The following is a 16,725-nucleotide window of genomic DNA, read 5'->3' as shown; positions in this document are numbered from 1 at the left end:
AATTTACTATGAAAGTATATAATTTACTTGTTATGATTTAACCCTTTTATCCAACATTGGAAACAAAATAAACAAAATATACAGAAGGAGGTGAAGTGCCAAGGAAATTACACAGCTAAATGGGCAAAGAAATTAGATAAAACACAAGAAGACATACAATTGTTCATTACAGAAAAGTTCCGGTGAGCATTTATAGACCCATTTTTTTTTTCAGTAAGTCTTCCTTTTAAACATGCATATGATAAAGTTTGTAGCAACAGTTTAGGAAAACTGATATTTTATTCTATTACCCTAGTAATGATTTTACTTTAAATTCAAGCATGTATTGTGTACCTGCTTTATGCCAGGTGCTATGTATACTAGATACTTATATATATATAACTTATTTTAAATATATTTAATTATACTAAAATATTAGCTTATATTAAAATATAGAGAAAATTAAGTTAATTATGGCATTTTAAATGTTTTCCAGTGTAAAATAGTGACCCCCCTCTGTGGGCTTTTAGGGGGGATAAAAGTGAAGTGACAAGAAATGCAAGCAAACAGAAGTATGAACAAATTGAAAAGGAAGATGAATAGCTTTGCTATCAATTAATATTTTCTAATTGATAAAATAACCTTAGAATTCTATTAAAAACTTATCTAGGTAGCTTTTTTCTTAATGAAAGATAAAGTCAGAATCCATTTATGGTGCAATAGTCTCCTAAACTTTGCATTTGTTCATGTTGAGGTCATACCTACAAACTTTGCAAAATTTCAGGTTGAAATGAACACCCTAATCCAAGACATCTGATGTTATAAACAAACACATTTTCATCCCGATCCTGGGGGTAGTTTCATGTTGCTTTTGTCTGGGAGTTCTTGAAAGGATCTGTCATTACCATCAGTCCATCTGTCAAGACTCCATTTGTAAAGAAAGAGTCTGCAGAAGAATAAATTCTCACTACAATTATGACAGTTTAGGTATATATGGAATGAAGACATTTCTACCTTTCCTATTAGGCATAGCAATCAACCACTGCTATAGTAAGATTTATTTTCTTTAGATTTAGCTATACCAGTGGTATAATCTTGTTCATTCAAACATAATTATATGCAATTAAGGCCTAATAAAATACAACAGATCTCTGAAACATGTGCCTGCTTTCCTCTATCAGAATGAAAGATAGAAAAAAAAATGAGGAAAAACAAAAAAGAAATAATCCAGTTACTTTCAATGTCCGTACTCCATAAATCACATTGGAAAAAATATGTATAGGTTGTCAATGTATCTACTGTTGTCTGTATTAAACGTAAATAATTTTGAGTAGTATTTCATTGGAAACTTAAAACTGATCTTTCCTAAGAAGAGCTGAGATGGTGAGTAGTGCTCTCCGAAGATTATATAGAAAGAAGAGCTCTCTATTTGTCCTGTTTATGAATTATATGTAGAATTTTTCTACTTGAATCATAAGTATCTTCAAGGTTAATGTTTTCTGCTACATTGACCAACTTCTGAGTTATCTATCCTTTTTCAAAATAGAAAAGGCAAGTATCCTTCGACTTTAATACTATCACATTATCTCAGTTAACGTTTTGCAATACTATGTAAAATTCTGATTTTAAAATGCTAATTTTAAAAAGAAAAAGAAAAAATAAATCTTCATACTGTGAAAAAGCAGATATAACAGAAAGCAGGGACTTGAACAGATAGTTGTACACCAGTGTTTATGGCAACATTAGTCACAATAGGCAAAAGGTAGAAACAACCCAAATGTCTATCGACAGATGAATAGATGAACAGAAGAACATATAAACACACAATGAAATATTAACCTGAAACTAACACAATATTGTAAATCAACTACACTTCAAAAAGACACAAAAACAACAACAACAACAAAAATTATTTCCGGAGAAGGGGGATGGAGTAGAAGGAATGACCCCAGAGACGTTGCTTTTCATCATAAGCCTCTCTATATTATTTGATTTTCTTTAACTATGTACATTTTGATAAACATTTTTAAATGTCAAATTTAAAAACTACATGATTTAATTTACATTATGTGGAGGATTTTCAGGGAGTGATTCCCTAACATGATTTTAAGTGTTTTTAACTATCATTATATAAAATTATTTAAAAATAGCAACATATTACCATAAACTGGGTGGCTTTAAATAAAAAAGAAGTTTATTGTCTCACATTCTGGAGGATAGAAATATGAAATCAAGGTGTCAGCATGGCCATGCACCCTTCAGGAAGCTCTGAGGAAGAATCAATCCTTCCATGCCTCTTCTAGCTTCTGGTGCTTGCCAGCAACCTTTTGGATTCCTTGGCCTGTGTCAACATAACTCTACTCTCTGCCTCCATCTTTACATGGCTATCTTCCCTTTGTGTATCTCTGTGTACAAATTTCTCTCTTAATACAAGGACACCAGTCATTGGATTAAGGCTCCAATATGGCATACTGTAATTTGATTACATCTCCAAAGACCCTATTTCCAAATAAGGTTACACTCACAAGTAACAAGATTTAGAATTGAACATATCGCTTTGGGAGACACAATTTAACCCAGTACAGGTTCTCAACAAAATATCTGTTGGATGGATGAGAAGAAAACTTGTGAACCTAAGCTAGAATTTTAGAACTTTCCAGCATCTGTTATTGCAATTTTACAGTTGTTTACTAGAGACAAAATTAAGTCTGTCTGCTGAATTTATTAGATGTCCCTATCAGATTCCCTCCATCATCTCCCCGCTCCCAGTAACAACTAGGAACACTTAATAAACTATGTCTTTCATAAAGTTTTTATTGATTTGCAAATATGACACTGTAGTGTGTGATAGCTTAAAAAGAGTTATTTTTAAAAGAGATATTTGGATTTGTAAAACCCCCAAAGGAAAAAAAAACCTGGAAACTTAATACCTAAAATATTTAAAATTTAGCTCTTAATGGGCTAAATACATTATTATAGCTATCTCATAATAAATTATTAGTTTGGCTCATGTTTTCAGTTGGTAATAAATATATTTCTTGAGGAAAATTACAACAGCTATGCTGCTATTTAAAAGAAAATCTTATTTGTATCCTTACGATCATTTATTATTTAATTAAAAAATTTACCATGAAGTTCAAGTAGCAAAAAGTAAAACAAAACAAAACAAAAAAAACCCTCCACATAACAGAGGTTTCTTAACATGTAATCAAGTACATAGTCATAAATATATAATCATAGTTTTTTAATGTTACAGAAAATAAGAAGCAAGAATAATTGTTTTATTATAAGCAAGCAGAAAATAAAGACGGAAAAAAGAAAATCTTTTTTAAAAACACATAAGAGATTTTAGAAGTAGAAAGTATTTTCCCATGAGGCTAGAACACACGATCAAAATATAATTAAAGGAAGTGAGATCATCCAGCCAAACATTGCCAACATTTGAGGAAATAAGGCTCAGAGAGGGAAAATCATTTGCCTAAAGAAATAAAATAGACCCACCTCCTAGACAAATGAAAATAAAAACAAAAATAATCAAATTTAGCCTAACTACTTAAAAGTTTTTGCACAGCTAAGGAAACCATAAACAAAACGAAAAGACAAGCCTCAGAATGGGAGAAAATGTTTGCTAATGAAGCAACTGACAAGGGATTAATCTCCAAAATACACAAACAGCTCATGCAGCTCAATATAAGAAAGAAAAAAAAAAGAACAACCAAATCAAAAAATGGGTGGAAGACCTAAATAGACATTTCTCCAAAGAAGATGTACAGATGGCCATCAAGCTCATGAAAAGATGCTTAATGTCACTAATTATTAGAGAAAGGCAAATCAGAACTACAATCAGGTATCACCTCACCCTGGTGAGAATGGCCATCATCAAAAAATCTACAAACAATAAATTCTGGAGAGGCTGTAAGGAAAAGGGAAACCTCTTGTACTGCTGGTGCGAATGTAAATAATACAGCCACTGTGGAGCACAGTATGAAGTTTCCTTAAAAACTAAAACTAGAACTACCATATGACCCAGCAATCCAACTACTGGGCATATACCCTAAGAAAACCATAATTTGAAAAGACACATGCACCCCACTGTTCATTGTGGCACTATTTACAATAGCCAGGATATGGAAGCAACCTAAATGTCCATTGACAGATGAATAGATAAAGAAGATGTGGTACATATATACAATGGAATATCACTCAACCATAAAAAGAAATGAAATTGGGTCATTGGTAGAGATGTGGATGGACACAGAGACTGTCATACAGAGTGAAGTAAGACAGAAAGAGAAAAACAAATATTGTATATTAATGCTATAATAAGGTGGAATCTAGAAAAATGGTACAGATGAACCTGTTTGCAAAGTAGAAACAGAGACACAGACGTAGAGAACAAACCTATGGACACCAAGGCAGGGAAGGGGGTGGTGGGATGAATTGGGAGATTGGCATTGACATATATACACTACTATGTATAAAATAGAAAAATATTGATAATCTGCTGTATAGCACAGGGAACTCTACTCAGTGCTCTCTGGTGACCTAAATGGGAAGGAAATCCAAAAAAGACCTAAATGGGAAGGAAATTCAAAAAATATGTATACATACAGCAGATTCACTTCACTGTACAGCAGAAACTAACACATTGTAAATCAACTATACCCCAATAAAATTTTTAAAAAATATAGACTTTTACTAAGTAAATTCACATTAACCTCGGAGCTTAGTATCAAAACATAATATAATACCATTTATTTGTGAATGTGATTCACATTGTTTTTCTGACTGAAAAGAATCAACATAATAATGGATGACTGATTGGGCTTTTTCCTTTTTTTTTCCAGTAGTAAAAATAATCTCATTTTTCTTATGTGATAGCAACTAGATCATAATCATTGTAATCCACTTCCAGCAGCTATCATATAAAATATTCAGGAGTCAAGAATTAACAGTCATGGGACTTCCTAGGTGGTTCAGTGGTTGAGAATCTGCCTGCCAATGCAGGGGACACGGGTTCGATCCCTGCTCCAGGAAGATCCCACATGCTGCGGAGCAACTAAGGCCATGTGCCACAACTATTGAGCCTGTGCTCTAGAGCCCGTGAGCCACAACTATTGGGCCCATGTGCGCCAACTACTGAAGCCCATGTGCCTGGAGCCCGTGCTCTGCAACAAGAGAGGCCACCGCAATGAGAAACCGGTGCACCACAAGGAAGAGTAGCCCCTGCTCGCCGCAACTAGAGAAAGCCCGTGTGCAGCAACGAAGACCCAACACAGCCAATAAAATTAAAAAAAAAAAAGAATTAACTGTCATGAAAATTTTTGCCTTCCACCCTTTGCTTTAATGTTATCTGTTGAAATTATTATATTTTTGTTTGGTTCATCAAATTCTCTCATATATTTGTGGAGTCAAGTATTTTATTTCAGAAATAAATAAATCAGGTCAAAAACAGAGCCTTAGAATACTATGTTCTTTTTTTGTTTTTGTTTCTGTTTTTTTAAATGGAAGTATAGTTAGAAATCAACCTAAATGTCCATTGATGAATGGATAAAGAAGATGTGGCATACATATACAATGGAATATTACTCAGCCATAAAAAGAATGAAATAATGCCATTTGCAGCAACATGGATAAACTTGAGATTATCATATTAAGTGAAGTAAATTAGAAGAGAAAGACAAATATCATATGATATCACTTATTTGTGGAATCTAAAAAAAATGATAAAATGAACTTATTTACAAAACAGAAACTGACTCACAGACATAGAAAACAAACTTATGGTTACCAAAGGGGAAAGGGTCAGGGACAAATTAGGAGCTTGGGATTAATATATACACACTACTACATATAAAATAAACAACAAGGACCTAGGTAGGTCCTTGTCTTATATATACCTATAAATATAACTGAATCACTTTGCTATACACTTGCAACTAACACACCATTGTAAATTAACTATACTTCAATGAAAAAATGATGTTCTTATATCTATATCTGAATCTGGCTCTTGTTTAAGTGAAAGTATGTGTTAAAAGTTCTCTGGGAGATGCTGGGAAATTATATATAGATTGCAGTGCATTAGATTTGGTAGAAAATAAAGGGGCAGTGAAAAGCTTTGCAGGTTTCTTTTGGTCTGCTGAAATTTCCAATTCATTGCCATTAAAATAATCAAATTTGATCTTTCCCAGAGGAAGGAGGCAGCCCCTAGTCTGGCAGATCGTTAAACAATAAGGCATTTCAAAATGTAATTATAAATATTTTAAAAGTCATTACATTAACTTGATCATCTTTAGAATAATTCCTGAGAATATCTTAAGTCCTCTAAAATTCCCCAGTGTCCCCATTGATAATTCCAGCCATCTTTCATAATATTGAAGAAATGTTTAGGTATAAGAAACTTGCTTTGAAATTCTGATCTCCATCATTCATCATAGTAAACCATTACTATTATACAAATCTGGCTTGTGGTGAAGTTAGATTACTTCACTCCTCACTATACAATTAGTTGTATTTATTTTACAATGTTTTTGCTTTGGGCTATCTCAAAAGTTTTAATTATTATAAAATTAAAATAGTTTTCAAATGGCTATTCTTTGATGTACTGTATCACTTGATATAAATTGTTCTAAGTGAAGTCCAATTTCTTTCCAATAAAATTTTTGAGTTAATTGATTATAGTAAATTAATTTAAATGCAAAAATATTAAGTTTTGGACTAAAAAGTTCTATAGCTGATGTAACTTTTAAAAACACAATTATCAAACAAAAGTACATTACTAGCATGTAAAATTTCAAAAGTGGTATGTTTTAAGTGAGCTATTATGAAAGGATACAAGGTAAAAGAAATTAAAAAGTTATTGAGGAAGCATATTTAATAAGTCAGCATTCACAAATGGTAATGTGTAAGACATATTAATGTAAGACAATTAAAAAATTACCCATAAACACAGACTTAGTGACTCCTTTTGGGTTATCTTCCCCTAATTTTTTCCCTTTTACTGGTAACGGAATATAACGGTATCTTTGTTATTCATCTCAAGAATTTATACTCAATGAAAGCTTTAAAAAGCCAAGCAAGTTTGATTCCCAAAAGACAAAAATAAAGAACATTTCTGAAGTTTTTACTTCTGAAGTGGAAATTATAACATGGTCCATTTTATTTTCAATTTTGTGTATTAAAACTGCAAATCTTTTTATTTACATCAAATTCTCATCCAATTTTTTCAAAATGTACCAGGAAAGGAAAGGAGATGTAATTCTAAATCTCTTTTCCAAGCGGCAGAAGCAGCTGTCTCTCTAATCAACCTGACCTTTCTCAATAGCCAACAGCTGTTTCTTGAGTTATGCTTAATATCATACCTATGAAATCAACTAACATTATCACAATTATGTCAAAAGTGCAGAGATGTTAAATACCTTGCCTAAAGTCAGAAATGAGACAGAGACACAGCTTAGGCGAGGTCCAGCCACTCTGCCTCCCAGGCTCCTCTAACTGCATTCACAATTTTAGTTGCTTCTCTGTTATTTGATTAGAAATAGGGACAATGTTGATTCTGGCTTTAGTTCAGAAACAAATAGATGAGGAAATCAGTTTAACTGGAAGGAAAACTAAAAGGGGAGATTCAAGGACAAATCCCAATACTCTGATATTTTTCTTTTTTTCTCCTATTTGTGTGCATTTTTACCAAAGATCCAATAATATATCCTTATAAAAATATATCTCTAATTTTTTTAACCTCTTACTATTGTGCTCATCCAGAGAATTTTTGTATTTTGACTAACTTCAGTAATGCTCACTTGAGGATTAAGTAAAATCAAAGTTTGGTTGAAGCTTTGCTTTATAGTACTAACAATAATAAAATTTTACCTGTAAAGATAAAGGATTAAAATGTCATTTCAACTACAATATGGGGAGAAGCCAAAATTTTCTTAGTTATAAAAAACGTGGCAAGTTAATAATTGCCAAGATGAAACAGTCAGTTTATTTGATCTTTAGGAATAGCAAAAATATTCCCTGAGGTGCAAAATTGTGAAATTTATCTGTAAGCATCAATTATCCTCTGAACCAGCTGTTCCTTTTGTTTTAAACTGTAGAGGATTTTCTAATGTGTAAGATGTTAACTCCATTAATCATATTGCACAACAGTTTCAGACTGGAAACTCAGGTTCATCATTTCTATTTTCATTCTGATGTAACTCACACTGTTGTTTGCTGTTGATCTTGACCCCTATTTATTAACTCAGATTCCAGTAAAAAGTTGGTTTCTCTCTGTTCTCTGTTCTTTGTTGTTTTCTGGACTCAAGTATTGACAGTATTTGGCCTTCCTGTTAAGCATTTTCTCATCATTCACTCAGAAATTTTCAAGTTTATTAAGGAAAAGGTAATCCTGATGATTTACTGGAAAGAAAATGTCAACTAGATTGAAGTGATTTACACACACAGGATAAGTGGAAATTATACATTTATAACAACGAATTCAAGCTGCTGATGTTAAGTTTCAAAAGCAAAGGTATGGGATTACTTGGCTCATTTGATAATTACCTCTGGTAAAATGCAATATTTTGAAACACAAACATTTTTTTCCTCCTTTTCTCTCTTTTACCTCCTTCCCATTCAAGCATTTAATAAACCCTGAGCTCACTTCCTCAGAGGAGGGACAATTACAGTGTTAACAGTAGCTAACACACATGCCACCCTTATGTAACAGACATGGTAAAGATATTAACTCATTCAGCCCCAACAGCCCTATGAGCAGGTACTGTTATTATTTCTATTTCACAAATGAGGAAACCAACACACAGAGTTTTAGATAACCAGCCCAAGTTCACATAGTTAGCAAGAAGTAGAGCTAGGGTTCAAAGGCTCAGAATCTGTGCTCTTTATCATTAAAGATAGTCAATGCTGTCTGTCAAGGATTTGAGCAGCACCATGGCCTCAGGAGAAACCTGGTAAAAGCTAATCAGACAATAAGGACAGAATCTAGGGTCAATGTTCTGTGAAGGCATGCCAGAACCTGAACTTGCTGGGAGGAATGTTAGTACTGTAGTCCATGGATGCATTGTCAGAGCATCAGGAAAGGTCATATTTGTGACCTTGCACAATGGTACCAAAGCTATGAGATGAGAATGAGACCTGAGCTCACTGGCTGACAGATGTGTGAGAAAACGATACAAGAGGAAGAGGTGAGATCCAGTGTTTGAGGAGATGGACCAGAAACAGAATGGTTGGGATGCATACTGTAAGGCATGGCTGCTTTTTTTTTTCTTTTTCTTTCTCTCTTTTTTAGAAATTGAAATATATAAACGCTGTATAATATAGGTTATAGGTGTACAATATAGTGATTCACAATTTTTAAAGGTTACACTCCATTTATAGTTATTATAAAATATTGGCCATATTCCCCATGTTGTACAGAATATACTTATAGCTTATTTTATACCTAATAGTTTGTACTTCTTACTCCCTTACCCTATATTGCCCCACTCCCTTCCCTCACCCCACTGGGAACCACTAGTTTGTTCCCCAAATCTGTGAGTCTGCTTCTTTTTTGTTATATCACTACTCTGGTATATTTTTTAGATTCCATGTATAAGTGATATCATACAGTATTTCTCTTTGTCTGGCTTATTACACTTAGCATACAGGGCACAGCTTCTCAAAGGGGCTTTACTGAACAGAATAGTGAGCTCATTAGGCTTGCACCTTAAATTAGCTTGTCTAGACACCGGATTTTACACATTTACCCCAAGTGATTATTTTCTGGAGAATAGACTAACACTAAACAGTTTCTCAAGGGATATATAAAACAGAAAAGTGAACTTTTTAATTTGAGAAAAGAGAATTGCTTGGGAAGATAACCTGTTTAGGAATTTGCATAGAGGACTTCCTCATGGTGGGCAAAATTGCCCCAGAGCAAATCAAGCAAAAGGAATTTTGATGAAGAAAGAACATGAATAAGGAGCGTTGGACTTAGAGGCTTTTTTTTTTTTTCAAAGTAAGGGAATTAGATAAACTTTTCTTCTCTGACCCAAGAATATTTCCATTGGATAACAGGTACAGTTGCACCAAGATCAGGTCACTCTGGCTCCCAGACAAGGTGAGATGGGCACCAAAATTCTTTCCTTCTCCTTTTGGAAGACTATATTCAGAGAACTCTCTTAATTAATACATCAGTTATAGCACAATTGTCATCCAAACCCTCTGGACTCTGTATTGTGTCTGCCGGTTACCTGACACCTGACCCAGTCCCAGCAGGAAGGCTGAATTCCAGGTCTCCCCATCTTCACTCCACTCCCACCTGCAGCAGTAAACATGTTCTCAGCCCCATCATGAGCTAGACTCAGACAACGGATCATGTATCCTTTAGTGTATTCTACCAGCATACATTTCTGATGGTTATATTTTCCAACCTTGACTCCCAATGAAGGGGGAGACACCTTTTATGGGATTTATAAAATCCTGTGCTCCGAATACAGTGATCACATTTAAACTTAAAAATGTGCCTTTTATCAAAATATTTAGAATTGAACATATTTTATCAAGGAAAGAGGTTAACAAGACTAATCTTCATTTCAGGCAACTAACAGAGCCTCCTCAAGTGGAAGTTATAAAATTCCTAAATATATAAACTTCCTAAAATGTTGGTTTAGATATCATCTCATATGGAGTCCTGAAAGCACAGAAAACATTCTCATGTAGCATAAGTCTAAGAAATTACAATGGAAAAGCATTTTTAAATTAGTAAAACTAAACCAATTTTACTAGTGAATCACCCTACCTATTCCTATCGTCTATGTAACTAGTAAAAGTTTCAATTAATAGATGCTGGGACTTCTGGTGGCACAGTGGTTAAGAACCTGCCTGCCAATGCAGGGGACACAGGTTCGACCTCTGGACCAGGAAGATCCCACATGTCTCTGAGCAACTAAGCCTGCACACCACAACTACTGAGGCTGCACTCAGGAGCCCACGAGACACAACTACTGAGCCCAAGCACTGTAACTACCGAAGCCTGTGCGCCTAGAGCCTGTGCTCCTCAATAAGAGAAGCCACTGCAATGAGAGGCCCACACACCACAATGAAGAGGAGCCCCCACATACTGCAACTAGAGAAAGCCTGCATGCAGCAATGAAGACCCAAAAAACACAGCCCCCAAAAGTAATTAATTAATAGATGCTCAATAAAATGGGTCCTGAATTAAGTAACCCATGTCATGTCAATATGAATGGTGTGGTCAAGGGAATAAATGCATTTTACTGAAGACTGAGAGAATTGCATTGATTTCCAAGCTCTGTCATGGCTCATTATACGCTCTTGAGCAAGTCATTGATCCTCTCTGAACCCCAGTCTTCCCATCTGCGAAAAAAACTATTGGATCTAATGGTCCCTATGATCCACTCCCACTTTTAAATTCTTCTTTTTTGCTTATTTATTATTATCTATAAGAAACCTTCCTAGAACACATTAAGAAAGAGGATTAAAGTTTTACATCAAAGTTAGGAAAGTTCATGGATAACTAGGCAACATTGATAAGCATGTGTAACGGATGAGTCAACGAGGTTGGAACTGAAACTTGGATACAAAGTCCTGTGGAATTAGGGATGCCCTCATAGCTCCTCTGGGGCTTAAAGTAGACAATCACAAAGCTGCTGTCATTATCCAGTTGGAAAACCTGTATTATTACCTAAAAAATCTAGTTGTTTTCTTCTGTTCCTGGCCGAATCCTGGAGTTCTGGGACCACGGTGGTCTTGAAATGCTGCTGTTACTACCAGGTAGATTTCAAAATGTTTAAGTGGTAGCTGTAGGAAAAGGCAATTTTCTCCTTCCTTAACCTAATCTAGATTTGGACCCAAGCCCCTTCCCTGAAACCCCAACAAAAGGCTGTGATGTTTGCAAAACTTCTGAAACTTTGGGGATAATGGAAGGAAATTAGAATGCAGAGAAGGAAAGTGTAAACAGGAATATTAGCTATGACTATTCTCTTCTCCATAGAGGTCCCCCATGGGCCATCTCTCCCCTTATACATGGACCCAAACTACTGACATGTTGAAGTAATTACGTAGCCCCCCAATGCAGAAAATGTCCTTGGTCATATCCTACCCTTAATTCCTCTCTTGCTGTGTAAGAAGGGAAAAAATTTCTATCTTCCCAGCCAATACAGTACTAACCACTAGTGATTCTTTACCTACAATTAAGACAACTATTTATAGATTATACAGAAAAATATTTTTTTCCCACAAAGTTTCCATTTCAGAATATAATCTGCACTGTACTTTTGTGTAATAAAAGCTCATTAAAGTATCACCTACCAAGAAAAAGAAAAGTTTTCTCCAAAGATAAATATGGCTCTTCTCCTAGCTAAACAAAAAATTGTTACCAAACTCTTCTTGTTAAATATGGTGGGCTGACCACACATTTTAATATGTGCTTTCTCCCCAAATCCCTTTAAAATGACAACAAGGAAATAAAAAAGGCATAAACCTACAATGTCAAAGCAAACAGGAATGATATGTGAAGAGATAGATTGCAACAATTTATTGGAAGAGATTTTAGAGGAATCACAAAATTCAAGAGTGACTGTCAAGGCTGAAAATAAGGGGACTGGTGAAATAATATAAAAAAGAGTAGTTGGACCCTGTGGCCTCTTCCCCAGCCCCAAGTAACTCTTACCCTCTATATTCATATACCACCTACCACTCGCCCATTTTTTATTCCTAAAAGAACTTGATCTGGAACTTATTTTCATAAGGAATGTTGAAAGGTAGGAACCACAACAGAGACGTTAAAATAAAGTATGTATAGAAAAAGTACAACCAGGCACCTCTTTCAAACAAGATTGCTGTCAGGCAGGCTTATATTTCCTGGCAGGAGATAGGGTTCTTCTTGGGAGAAATGGAATTGCCCCACAGGAAAAAAAAAATTAAGGATACTAAAATATAATGGTCCCTCCACAGATATGCCAGCTCACCAATTAACCATATATTGAAGCTCACCAGTCCACAAACTCCACGCATGAACATTAAGCTAGCTTTCAGTTAGCTTTGTTGGTGCCTCACATGGAGAAAACCAAGGATCACCAGACATTTGAAGAATGTCTCCAAGAAGAAAAACAGAGATAAAAACAAAGGAAAGAAAAAAATAAAAAAGGAACCCAGGGAATACAAAATACTGAGGGCCAGGCAGTGTTCTAGATGCTGGGGAAATTGTAACGAACAAAACAGACAAAAGTCTCTGCCCTCATAGAGCTTACATTCTGGCAGAAATGGGGAAGTAAACATTAAACAAAATAAATAAATAGATTTGTTAGAAAGTGATGTCTGCCACATACTGTGAAGAAAAAAATGTCAGTGGAGAGGATTAGGGAATGGGTGGGGGAAGAGGGGCAAATTTAAATAGAGTGGGTCAGGGAAGGCTTTATTGAGATGATATTTGAGCAAAGACTTGAAGGAGATAAGAAAGTAAATCATGGGACTTCCCTAGTGCCACAGGGAAGACTAGTGGTTAAGATTCCATGCTCCCAATGCAGGGGGCCCGGTTCCATCCCTGGTCAGGAAACTAGATCCCACAGGCATGTTACAACTAAGAGTTTGCATGCCACAACTAAGGAGCCTGCCTGCCGCAACTAAGACCCGGCGCAACCAAATAAATTAAAAAACAAAAAAGTAAATCATGGGGATACCTGGGGACACAGGTGAGAAGGAAGCAGTCCAGGCAAAGAGTAGTGAATGGAAAGGCTGTGAGGCCAAAGTGTGCATAAATGTCCAAGGATAGGAAGCAAACAATGGGTGTGTTCAGAGAGATAGTGGGCATCCAGATTATAGAGAGATTACTAGCCTGTTGAAGGGAATTTGAATTTTACTTTGAGTAATGGGATGAGCCATTGACGTATTTTTGAACCAAGGAATAACAAGACATGACCTACGCTTAAAAGAAAAGACTTATATTTGAGGGGCACAAGAGTGGAAGTAGAGACCAGCAAGAGACTAGAGGAATACTCCAGGCAAGAAGTGATGGCAGGTCAGAACAGGGTGCTAATAGTGGAGGTGAAGAGGAATGGATATAATTTGAAAGTAGAAGAATGATTCCCTGACAGATTGAATGTGAGTTGTGAGAGAAAAAAAGAAATCAAAGATAACTTCAAAGTTTTTGGTCTTAGCAACCTGAAAGATGGACATGTCATTAAGCTGAGGTGGGGAAGAATGAAAGAATAACAATTGGAGCAAGGAGGAGAGATCGAGAACTCTATTTTGGAAATGCTAAGTTTTAGATGACAAACACGCAAGGAAAATGTCAAGAAGGCAGTTGGATTATGGAGTCTATGGTTTGGGGAAAATATATATTTTAAAGTCAATACCACAAAGAATGGTATTTAAAGTTATGAGTGAGGACAGCAAAGACGTAGTATAGACTCAGAAGGGAAGAGGCTCAAAAACTGAGCCCCGGCATAATTCAATGTTAAGAAGCAGGGGAGATGAGGCACAAAGAGCAAAGGATAGTAGAAAGGAGTTGTCATTGAGTAGGAGGAAACCAGGAATGAGCAACGTCCTAGAAACCAGGTGAGAAGATGCTTTAAGGAGAAAGGAGAAATTTATGTATCTAGCAGATAAACTAAAAGGAAGACTGAGAACTGATCCTTGAATTAAGAAACATGGAGATCATGAGAGGCTGTGAGAAGGTCAGTTTCAGTGGAATGGTGGGGTGAAAGCTTGGTCAGAGTGAGTTTAAGAGAGAATGGGAGGGGATAAATTGAAGATAGCTAAAAAGAAGTACAACTGCTGTAATGGGGAAGTGGAGTAAAAAAAAAGGTTTTGTTTTGTTTTTAAGGTGGGAGATGTCTGCAGAAGAAAACTTCTTCCAAACTATATTTAGTATTATCAGAGAAGTAAGAAACAATAATGAAATGCTGTTATTTTTATTTAAAAGGGAACAATTAGCACAAAGCAGAAAAAGTTCAAAGGAATTATATGAAATAGTCAAAATTAAACAAACTTCACTAGTGGATTAGAATATATATTCAAGGAAACCTCCCAGAAAGTAGAATAAAAATACAAGGGTAGTAAAATAGGAGAGAAAAGATAAGAAAATTAGAGGTATAATTTAGGAAGTCAAGCGTGTACCTAACAGAACTTTCGAAGAGGAGACAGAACAAAATGGAGAGTGAATTATCAAAGAAACAATAGAAAAATAATTTCTAGAACTGAAGGAGATGAAGTTGAGTTTATTTTGTATCCAGCACAACGAATTTTAAAAACAAGACAAAAAAAACCTACCCCTTGGACAAATCATGATGAATTTTGAATAACAGTGTTAGTGAAAAGTTGCAAAAAGCTTTCAGAAGTAAAATCACATAAAAAGTACTGAAAGAATGCCTTACAAATTCTGAAGGAATTTATATTTTCCAAATCAGGACTCTACATTGCTAAGCCAGCCATCAAGTGTGAAATGTGAATAACGCCATTTCAGACATGCAAGAACTAAAAAAACAAAAACAACAAACAAAAAACTGCCTTACCATAGCCTTTCTGAGAAACAGTCTGACAATGTGATCTAGAAAGAAAAGAGCGAATGAAGATCGATACATCAGAAGACAAGGAAAGGGAATCAAGAAAAAGGGTTTGGGGGGAGGGGTGTCAACTTTGCTAGGCTAAATACATTTCCCAGAAATCCCCTTCCTTTGCCAGAGGTGGGATTCCTAGGGGAGATCTGGAGGGCAGAAATGAAGAAACAGGCTTTGTAGCTCTCACAGGCTGTTGCCTATCTGTTGGCTCATATCATTGGCATAAGATATCTGCCAGGCCTGCAGCTGCCCCGCCTTCCCCTGGATCTTCCTTCAGAACGTGACAAAAGGTTCAGCTTCTACAGGACACCCACAACACCCAAGTGAGAGGCAACGAGAACTGACACAGCTTTCAGTCCGTCCTCATGGGCTCCAGCGCCCGCTTTCCATACAGCCATCTACTCTGCATCTTTCGAACTCCTCCGGCATCTTATGTCAAGAAAAGTCCCTTTGAGAGACCCACAGTCACCTAAGGTCATCCCTTATATATCCTAGAGACTCTGCTTCTCTGATTGAACTCTGTTATATACAGGATCCCAAACAAGAAAACCGAATGCCAGAGAAGGAATTTTCCAAATGCACTGTTGTTTCCTGGAGGACTCCCTGCCAGAGCCCTCTATTCTTTTGCTCAAATCTGGATTGCTGGCCCTCTCAGCCTGCTACGTGAAGCATGTAAAAAGTATTCTTAAATAGACATTTGACAGATTTCCCAAAATGTATAGCTTCAGGTCCCACAAAACCGGTATCCTCCCCTGCTTACCAGTTAAGATAAAATGAAATGCTTATTCACTACTCTTCAGAGGTTTCTCACCCATCTGAAATTTTTTTTCCTCTTATATCTAACCAAGTCTAAACTAGTTGCCTAATAGGGCAAAGTGCAAAAGATGTTTCCTTATTCAATTTATTTTTCCTGCAAAGAATAAAAAGAGGTCTGGGCAAGGAATGTTTCTCTTTCGATGTGTAAGCAAGGACTTCAGAATTGCATATATTTTATGCTTCTGAACAATAACATCTTTCTTATTAAAGAAGAATCCCCCCATAAGATCATGTGTCATTAAAAAATTTTGCAACAAATAAATGTTAAATTCTAATAGAACACAGATTTTTTACACTAGACACATGAAAAAGAAATTAAACTATATTCTGTAAAAATATACAGGGGAAAAAGAAAACAAGAGCTCAT

The 16,725-nt window shown here is 35.6% G+C and overlaps 1 protein-coding gene across 1 annotated transcript in view; it reads right to left on the bottom strand.

Annotated features, from left to right (window-relative positions):
* Window positions 1–7,503, bottom strand: part of FGL1 (fibrinogen like 1) — a 37,815-nt gene extending 30,312 nt beyond the window's left edge. Inside the window, exon 1 of the mRNA XM_057697933.1 lies at window positions 7,401–7,503. The gene's annotated coding sequence lies outside the window, so the exon portion shown is untranslated. The remainder of the gene's footprint in view (window positions 1–7,400) is intronic.
* Between the last annotated feature and the right edge of the window lie 9,222 nt (window positions 7,504–16,725).

The sequence above is a fragment of the Hippopotamus amphibius genome, chromosome 10 (genome assembly GCF_030028045.1).
Source record: "Hippopotamus amphibius kiboko isolate mHipAmp2 chromosome 10, mHipAmp2.hap2, whole genome shotgun sequence".
NCBI lineage: Eukaryota > Metazoa > Chordata > Mammalia > Artiodactyla > Hippopotamidae > Hippopotamus > Hippopotamus amphibius.
Note: the sequence above shows the minus strand (reverse complement) of the source record. Positions and strands in the feature narration are given on the sequence as shown.